This window comes from Dromiciops gliroides, chromosome 6 (assembly GCF_019393635.1).
Source record: "Dromiciops gliroides isolate mDroGli1 chromosome 6, mDroGli1.pri, whole genome shotgun sequence".
In the NCBI taxonomy this organism is placed as follows: Eukaryota; Metazoa; Chordata; class Mammalia; order Microbiotheria; family Microbiotheriidae; genus Dromiciops; species Dromiciops gliroides.
The window spans coordinates 74903865-74914416 of record NC_057866.1 but is presented as its reverse complement, the minus strand read 5'-3'; the positions used below and the strand labels follow the sequence as shown (position 1 = coordinate 74914416).

The 10552-nt window shown below is 36.4% G+C and overlaps 1 pseudogene; it reads left to right on the top strand.

Moving 5' to 3' along the window:
• Positions 1–592: 592 nt before the first annotated feature.
• On the top strand, positions 593–10149 carry LOC122732012 (annotated as a pseudogene).
• Positions 10150–10552: the final 403 nt, after the last annotated feature.

Sequence of the window (10552 nt, the reverse complement as noted above, 5' to 3'; positions counted from 1 at the left end):
TTTTTAAATATAATAAAATTTCTCCCTGTCAGCAATTTTCAAAGGGCCAATTTTATATAACTTAATTAAAGAAGATAAAGACCCCTGCAAAGTTCCTATAGGCCCAGGGGATTTGTACATATTCTAAGTGATAACTCACGAGGCAAATTACAGGCTGAGTTGGTTCACTTTTCTCCCTCTCAATAAGTGTGATGTTCACCAAAATCACTCAGTTATTACTTATTAAGCCCTGATTATTTGCCAGGCACTATATTAATCATTGGGGATACCCCCCAAAAAAGTTTTTAAAAATATCTAAGCTCTAAATGAGCTAAGAGTCTAAAGCAATAAACAACAAGCAAACATCTTTGTACAAAGAATATTACAATCAAGAGAATTAATCTCAGAGGGAAGGATTGAGATTAAAGGACAGGGGAAAGGGGTTTTGTTTGTTTTTTGTTGTGGGGTGTTTTTTTTTTGTTTTGTTTTGCAAAAGTTGGGGTTTTATATGAGACTTGAAGGATATTAGGGAACCTAGGAGGTGGAGTTAAGGAATGAGAGAATTCCAAGAATTGAATACAGCTAATGAAAATGATAGGAGTCAGTAAGGAATATGGAGGAAGCCAATGTCACTGAATCACAGAGTACACAGAAAGGGGAAGAATGTAAAAGCACTGGAAAGATAGTGAGTTTCCAGATCATGAAAGACATTAAAAGCCAAACAGAGGATTTTGTCTTTGATCCTGGAAGTAACCAGGAACCACTGGAGTTATTGAATATGGAGGTGATATGGTGGGATCTGCTTTTACAAGGGTGATTTAACACATGAGTGGAGGATAAATTGAAATGGGGACAGACTTGGGGAAGAGAGATCAACCAGCTGGCTATCCCAATAGGTCAGGAGTGAGATAATGAGTGCCTGATGCAGTGTGGTAGCCATGTCAGATGACAGGAAGGGTCTTAAAAGGTGTTATAAAGGTAGAAAGGATGGGACTTAAAAATACATCAAAATACTTATGTCAAGCAGAGGATTCAAGATTCTCAATCAGTATCAGAGCTTTTCTAAGGAAATGGCATCATATATAAAGACAAAATAACAAAGGCTTAGGATATTTGTCCCCTAGGGCCTAATTTTATAAGCTGTGGGTTGGGACTCCATATAGGATCACATAACTGAATGATAACTGAATATGGAAGTCATGAAAAATTTGGCAACAGTACAAGGTTAGGTATACCTATTTTATATACTATATACCTGGGATTGCATAAAAATTTCTCAAGCAAGAAGGGGCCAGAAGTGGAAAAAGTTTAAGATCACCTGCTCTAGGGAAATAAACTGAGCAGAATAAGAGATGGGTGAGGAGGTGTTCAGGGAGAAAGTGGGTTAAAGAAAGAGACATATCATTCTGCCAAAGACTCAATGTCTGGGGAATGTATAAAGCATATTTTTTCAAAGTATCACTGAATAAAAATGGAACCAATAATACATATATATGTGTGTGTTATATTATCTCCTTGGCATCAGAGATCTTTGCTAGGTGTAAAAGGATAGCTAAATTAGATAAGCTAGTTGGTAATGAAAGGAAATAAAAACAAAAATTGAACGAATAGCAGCAATAAAAAAACCCTTTTTTTCTGGTAATTTGGAAGGCCAAAAAAAGGAAGGCTGTTTAAACTTGTCAATGAAGATTTCAGGAAAGGGTAGATGAATACTTACTTAAGATGGGATAGACAGACCTAAATTTATTTACTTATTCAGTGCCATACCAATCAGACTACCTAAAAATTATTTTATGGAGGTAGAAAAAATAATAACAAAATTCATCTGGAAGAACAAAAGGTCAAGAATATCAAGGGAACTTTGGGGAAAAAGTGCACAGGAAGGTGGGCTAGCTGAACCAAATCTGAAACTATATTGTAAAGTGGCATTCATCAAAACTATTTGTTACTGGCTAAAAAATAGAGTGGTGGATCAATGAAATAGGTTTGCCGCAGGAGACATGGCAGTAAATTATAATTGTAATCTCCTGTTTGATAAACCCCAAGACTCAAGCTTCTGGGATAGGAACTCAGTAATTGACAAAAACAGCTGGGAAAACTGGAAGATAGTATGGAGAAACTAGGCATAGACCAACATCTTACACTGTATACTAAAATAAGGTCAAAATGGTTAGATGATTTAGACATAAAAGGTGATACCATAGGTAAATTAGGAGAGGAAGGAATAGTTTACCTCTCAGATCTATGAAGAGAAGAAGAATTTATGACCAAACAAGAGATAGAGAATATTATGAAATGCAAAATGGATGAAGTTGACTGCATTATTTTTTTTAATTGTACAAACAGAAGCAATGCAGCCAAAATTAGAAGGGAGGCAGAAAGTTAGGAAACAGTTTTTACAGGCAGCATTTCTGATAAAGGCCTCATTTTAAAATTATACACGGGACTAAATCAAATTTATAAGAATGCAAGTTATTCCCCAGTTGAGAAATGGTCAAAGGATATGAAGAGGCAGTTTTCAGATTGTAAGGTCTAAAATTCTAGCTGTGATATCTAAAATCTAATGAGCGGTTGCCTTAAATTAGAATCTTTAGCAAGAGTTTAGCCTTTTTAGTATTTATCAAAGTGTATTAGAAGTTAGTGAAAATAGATTACTCCTCCCAACTTGGTATGAAATCTATTCCCTCCATGAGCCCACTCCAATGAAAGTAGAAGGGGAAGATGATAAGGAAGGAAGGGTGAAAAAAGGGAGTGCAGTAACAGAGAGGATAGTCAGAAGTAAAACACTTTTGAGGAGGAATAGGTAAAAAGAAGATAGAAAAAAAAGAATTAGTGAAAAGAGTGAAAGAGGAATACAGATTCCTTATAGCATGGAAAATCTTAGCTTAGATCTATTCTGTATAGCCAGAGAGAAAAAAAAAACCTTCCTTTCCTGGCATCCCACGTGAAGTCTCCCTGCCACGCCAAAACCCAGAACCGAAAAGACCCTCACTTCTCCCTGGCTTCTCTTAGAAGGGCTGTCCACACACACAGCTCCAAGCTAATTGGCTGGTAGCTCTTATTGGCATGACCTACAAGTGTCAGACATCACTTCCTGATGCTGATCTGACCTTCAAAACACCAGAAAGGTTACTTCCAGACACTAAGTCACATGCATTCCATTCATGGCAGAGCTTCCCTGCATCTTTCTCAGCAGGTTGGCAGCATTCTAATTCTCACAAGATTAAGAAATCGAAGCTATCTATTGCCATATGAAAAAAATGCTCTAAATCACTATTGATTAGAGAAATTCAAACTAAAACAACTCTGAGGTATAGCTTCACACCTATCAGATTGGCTAAGATGACAAAAAAGGGAAAAAACTAAATGTCGCAGAAACTGTTAAAAAATTGGAACACTAATGCATTGTTGGTGGAGTTGTGAATTGATCCAACCATTTTGGAAAGCAATTTGGAACTTTGCCCAAAGGGCTATAAAACTGTGCATACCCTTTGACCCAGCAATCCCACTATTAGTTCTTTATCCCAAAGAGACCATAAAAACGGGAAAAAGACCCACATGTACAAAAATATTTATAGCTGCTCTTTTTGTAGTGGCAAAGAATTAGAAATTGAGGGAATGACCATCAAATGGAGAATGGCTAAGCAAATTGTGGTATATGAATGTAATGGAATCCTATTGTGCTGTAAGAAATGATGAACAGTTGGATTTCAGAGAAAACTGGAAGGACTTAGATAAACTGATGCTGAGTGAGATGAGCAGAACCAGTAGAACATTGTACACAGTATCAACAACATTGTGTGATGATCAACTGTGATAGACTTAATTCTTCCCAGCAATGCAATGGTCTAAGATAATTTCAAGGGACTCATGATGAAAAATGCTATCCAAATCCAGAAAAAAAGAACTGTGGATTCTAGATGTAGTTTGAACCATGCTGTTTCAACTTTTTTGTTTTTCTTTTTTTGTTTTTTGAGGTTTTTACCTTTTGTTCTGATTCTTCTTTTACAACATGAATAATGCAGATACATGTTTAATGTGATTGTACATATATAACCTATATCAGATTGCTTGCTGTCTTGGGGAGGTGGGAGGGAAGGGAGGGAGGGAGAAATATTTGGAACTAGTAATCTTATAAAAACATATGTTGAAAACTATCTCTACATGTAACTAGAAAATAATAAAAGACTTTTATGATAAAAAGGATTTGATATAGATAGGATTTCTGATCAAGTAGACAAGATGAAATTTGATGCATCTTCCAAATCTGACATTCTCTGGAAGCTTTAAAAACCTTAGAGATTTTAAACTATAAGGTTAGAACAACTAGGGGAGAGGAGATTTATGGGCAGAATATCTGGGCCTCGGTCCCACTACTACCACCAAGGAGATATTAGGCCTTGAGACAATGACTTAAAACTTAAAAGCTGAACATCCTAGAGAAAAAGAGGCAGAAACTGCAGGAAGCTGCAGGACAACCCAATGAAACATCTTACACTGAGCCAGCAATGAATATTCTATAGTAGAGGAGCCCCTCAGTTCTATTATAATCGTGCAAAGATTTATATCCTGATGAGGTAGCTTATCAACCCAGCCTCCCAGTATGAGAGCATGATCATTCCAAATTAGGACTTCCTGGGTCCAAGATTCTGGGAAAATCAGGCATCTCTGGAGTTAGGGTAGAGACTGGATCAGCTCTGATGTCACAGTCAATTCAGGATTTGAGTAGGTAGGGGTGGGTTCCTGCTAATGACGGTCTGGATGGTTTCCTACCTTCAAGGTCACAGACAAGGAGACATTAATCCACTAGGAATAAGTCCAAAACTTTAAACAGATGTGGAGAGGGGAATAGAGAAAGGACAGAGTTGAAGAGAAAGGATGACAGAGATAAGGAAGGGACCTGACTAAGGAAGAGATAAATTATAGGACAAAAAAATGTAGGCTAGAAGATTCTGGCTTTTGTTTTCTTTTTCCTTGTTTTTCTGGACTACAACACATATTGAAGGAAAGATAGTGCCTCAGTATAATAGACCCTGAATGCTAGGGGACTAATCACCCTACTCTCTGTAGTGAAACTTGACAGTATTCACTTGCCATCTGGGTTTCTTAAACTCTCACCCAAAACAAGATGCAATGGAAGGCAATGCAATGTAAGACTGTGGAGCAGATTAAAGTAATATTGGGAAGTAAAACTCTTAAATGCCAGGTTGAGGAGTTTGTATTCTATGCTAGGAGGAAAAGCGAGCCACAGAAGATTTTTGAGGAAAGAAGTGACACTATGAGATCTATGCCTGCGGAAGATAGTTTTAATAGTTGTTGGAATGATATAAAGGAGAGAGGAGATAGTACAAGGAAGTAGACTTGTTAGTTCAGATGAGAGGCAATAAAAACCCTATCATGGAGGGTGGCCATGTATGTGGACTTCATAATCTTGCCTTTCTTCATGCAAGCTAAGACCCTCATTAGTGGTTTTGGCCACCATTTGCATTGGCAACTTATATTGATCCTGCAGTCCTTTAACTCCATTCTAATATTTTTCAGGGATTTGTTCCTTCCATCCCACTTCCTTGTCTCATCTAACATATGCACGTTGGTACATCATATAATAGTATCATGATATCAATTTTTCCTTGATTGTTAAGTTGGCCTATGCTATCATGCTGAGATTCTTCATTTCAGAATATCCTTTATAAAACTCCATTTGATACAGAAAACATATATATATATATATAATATATACATACATATACATATATACACATATACATGTATTGTATATAGGTATATGTTTGTGTGTGTGCGTGTGTGTATATACATATATACACAACCCATTTCTGGGCTGAGAGCTATTGAAGGTATAGGTATTGCTGCTGTTGCTGCTGCTGCTGTTGTTATTGTTGTTGTTGTTGTTGTTGTTGTTGTTGTTGTTGTTGAGCCTCTGAGGCCTACCACTACTGCTTCTGCCAGTGGATTATATATATATATATATATATATATATATATATATATATATATATTGCCATGGCAGCCATTTCACTCCCATGCTACCTTTAGTCATACATTTATTGGTCAGCAAAAAGGAAGACTGTATTGCCTACATGAACTGGTCCCACTAGTACTGAAAGACATTATCAATAAATAACTCTATATAAAAGGAGATTTATTTTATACTCACTGGAGAATATGATCTTGCATTATGGTATTTATTTGCAAAATGATTTCATTGCAATTTGATGACACTTTAAAGATAAGAAACAATGATATTGAAAAATATATTTAAACACAATAACTTTGTTTAAAAAAAGAAATAAAAAGATAAAAATCAAATCCATAATGCATTATGTCTCCAGGAAGATATTCAGGTTTAGTGTAATAAACTCATGACAATTAAACTTTACTGTGGGCATAAAATTTCTATAAAGAAACAGCAAAATTAATTGTATATTGGACCACGCATTGTTCACAGGAATGAAAGACAATTACAGTAAGTGCTAAGTATACTGCCTACATTAAGAATAAATAACAGTATCAACCATGAGTCTAAATGTCAAACATGCCATGATTTGTGTTACTGGATGTGAGAATGCCACGTTTCATCATTTCTCAGTGTGCTCTATCGGCAGTAATTTGATGAAGTTTAACAGTAGCCCCATGAATAATTTCAAATGTGGCAGGATGGGTTGTACAGAGAATCAACATTAAATCTTTATGTTGCTTCACTCAGCCTTCAATTTATCATTTTTTCTCCAACAGAGTCATCTGTCACTATTTGACCCCAACTGATTTCTGCTCCCTTGTTTGTTGATGATGCTGGCATTACTTGTACAAGTCATAAACCAATAATATTAATACTAATAATTGACATTTATATAGCATTTTAATGATTGCTATAAGGATGATCTATTGGTATTATTATCCCCATTCTATAGATGAGGAAATTAAACATTTAAGAGGATAAGTGACTCGCTCAAGGCCACATAGCTTGTACGTATGGGATAGGTGGTACAGTGGCTAGAGAACTGGGCTTAGAATCAGGAAGACTCATCTTCATGAGTTCAAAACCAGCCTCAGATACCACCTCCATGACCCTGGGCAAGTCACTTAACTCTGTTTGCCTCAGTTTCTCATCTCTAAAATGAGCTAAAGAAGGAGGGCAAAAAACTCTGGTATCTGCCAAGAAAACCCCAAATATTATGTGACACAACTGAAATGACTAACAACAACTGGGTGTGATGTTTAAAACCAATTATTCCTGACTCCAAATTCACTCTACAGTAAGGAAAGTAGGAACTACATTTCAAGATTTATTTTACTACCATAAACTACATTTGAGAGTACAGTGGAGTTAATAGGATAGCCACTTCATAATAGTCTATTGTTCTAGAACCAATTGAGAGAAACAAAGATGCTCACAATTGATCACTTAGTCTCAAGGGTTTTTAACCTAGATTCTGTGGATTTTTTTTAGGCTTTGATTACTGCATTTCAATGTAATTTGTTTTCTTTGTAATCATAGATATTTTATCTTATATATTTAAAAACATTATTCTAAGAAGAGAAGATAGGCTTTATCAGACTACCAAAGGGATTCAGGACACACACACACAAAAGATGAAGAACCTCTCTTCTAGGTGATATATTGTTTAGCTGTAGCATTCCAGAAGGCAAAGAAAAATGCAAATGCCCTTGGTACTATGTGAGCCCCCTTCTACTCCAATAATGATGTAAAAGGGAGAGAGCATGCTAATAATCATAGTTTTTAGGCCCCAAATAAATATTAATTTAGGTATTGACATTTTAAATGTAAGATTTTTATCTAATGACCAATAATTTGACATATTACTGGAGGAGTAAAACTGCATTAATACAGATATTCATGCTATAACATAAACCAAGTGAACAAAAATTAGATTACTGGAACCCAGAAGGAATGGCTAACATCTTTGATGATAAAGTCATGGATCAAAAAAAATGTCAATAGTTTAAATGATGGGTCAAATATGATAAGATGAAATATAATAGGGATAAATCAAAGTTCTATATTTGTGTACAGGACATTACATTTATACTATTAATATGAGGTAAGCATGGCTAATAAAGTAATTTTCTTAGAAATAGATGGGGCTTGTAGTGGAGTGAAAGCTCAACATGACTTAATCATGTAACATAACAGCCAAAAACATGAAGTAAATCTAAAGCTGCACTGAGAGGCATAATAACCAGCATAAGGTAAATACCCCATCATACTCTTCACTAGTCAAAATGTTTCTGGAATGCTGGATCTAGTTGTTGGGTGTCTCATTTTCGTGGAGGCACTGACGAGATAAAATGCTTCCATGGAAAGGCATCTAAGATGACAAAGACCGTGATACACAAGAATCATTTGAAGGCTTATTTAATTGGAAAAGAGAGTATGTTCATTTTAGAGGCTGAGGTTGCTGGAAAAGGGTTTCAGCTATGTGACATAAAGTCTAGAAGCATATACTTTCAACTGCCAGTTACTGTCGAGGCTTATTTTAAGGAGTGTTGGAACACTATCTAATTGTTGGATCTGGTAAGATGCATGGTGGTTGAACTTAGCCACTAAATGTGTGGGGGATAAAACTTATGTGGTTAGAGTGGAAAGAGAACAGTCTCATAAATGAGGCACATACATGTCTGTGTGATGGACAACTAGAGGTCTCCATAAATTTATACTTGGAGTAGAATCATAACATCATTTGAACATGGATTTAGTTCTAGAAGGGAACTTGGAATTCACCTACTCAAATCTTTTCATTTTATTGATGATGAAACCAAGGACCAGAAACAATACTGGATTGGCCCAAAGTGTAAGTCTGTGGACAAGAGATAGGAGAGAAGAAGAGAGAGAGAAAGCACAGCGGTGAGAGTATGGGACTTAAGGAAATCAATAATACTCCTCAGTTCTGACTGGGATAGGAACAAACATATTCGAGAGAGCTTAAGCTACAGGGAAAGAAATAGAAAACTGGATAAAATCTCTTTTAACTCCATCAACAAATCTCAGCTCTCCATCCATGAGACAGATTCCCCAATAATAAGCACTTCCTCATAGTGATGAAAAAAGTCCCTGAGATAATCCTGGAGAAATGCAGCACAATCTTGGTCAATGGCTAAGAGTGGCCTCTTGATAAAAACATAGCAAAGGCCTTTTAAACTGGATACATAGAGCTGGGAGGGTTAGGAGAAAGACTTCTGGGTTTCTGTTATCTCTATGAGCTGCGGTGGATAGTATGTTGGACCTGAAGTCAGAAAGACTTGAGTTCAAATGTGGCCTCAGATACTTAGCAGCTGCATGACCCTAGGAAAGTTACTTGTTTCCCTTGTTTTATTCATCTTTAAAATGAGCTGGCAAAGGAGATAGCAAGATACTATTGTATCTTTGTCAAGAAAATACCAAATGGTGTCACAAAGAGTTATACATTATTAAGGTCTGAAAAACAACAATCATTGATTGATTGCCCATGATTCACTGTCCCTGATGCAGTCATCAAATGACACAGTATTGGCTTCAAGTTTATCATGGTAAAAGGTAATCATCCAGTCACAGCTATTGCCAAAAATGTGGGTATCTTTTCAGTTAACATTGAGGAAATTGAAATGTCTTAGCCAAATGTCTTGACATGCCTATGGAGCAGGTTAACAAAAGGAAACAAATGCAACTATAGTAAAAGGAATGGAATTGAAATAGATGAGCCTAAAACATCTGGCTGAACTCCTGACCAACCACACTAAAATTCTCTTTGCAAGGACTTCTCCCCAGCAGAAGTTGAAAGTCATGGAGGATAGTCATAGATAAGATGTTGTTATTACAATGAGAATGGATGGTATGAAAGATTCTCCAGCCTTGAGGAAGACTGATATTGGGATTGTTATGGGTTTTGCAGGTTATGATGCAGCAAAGATGCAGCAAAGATGGTCTTACCAGAGGACAACTTTGCCTTGATAGTAACAGGTATAGAGGAAGGTCACTTTATCTTTGACAATCTGAAAACCCTGACCAAAAATGTTCCAGTTCCTTTCCTGATCTCCATTATTGCTATGGTCCTCCTGCCCATCAGTACCATCTCCACCTTGTTAATTGATTTGGGCATTGATATTTGTCTTTCATTGCCTTATCTTATGAGAAAGCTAAGAGTGTCATCATAAATTCGAAGTCACACTCCAATGACAGACCAGGAATTCAAATCTGACTTGCTCACTTACCTACAGCCATTATGGAAAAATGATAATTTGAAATACCTTGAAGACAAATACAGACAAGAATGGACAGGGATACTAGTGGAAATGTGTGGAATGGACTGGATATATACTTTTTTGTAGTCATGGTCCAGTAAATATCAAATATAATCATCAGAAAAAATAACATGGATAAATTCTATTTTTTAGTAAAGTCTTGTCACAAATAAATCTACCTGGGGCAGAGCCAAGATGGCAGAGAGGAAGCAGCAAGCTGCCTTAGCTCTCCTTCTGTTCCCTCAAAAAGAACATTAAGTCAAGCCTCTGGATGGATTCTGAAACTACAGAACCTGCAAAGAGACAGAGAGACACA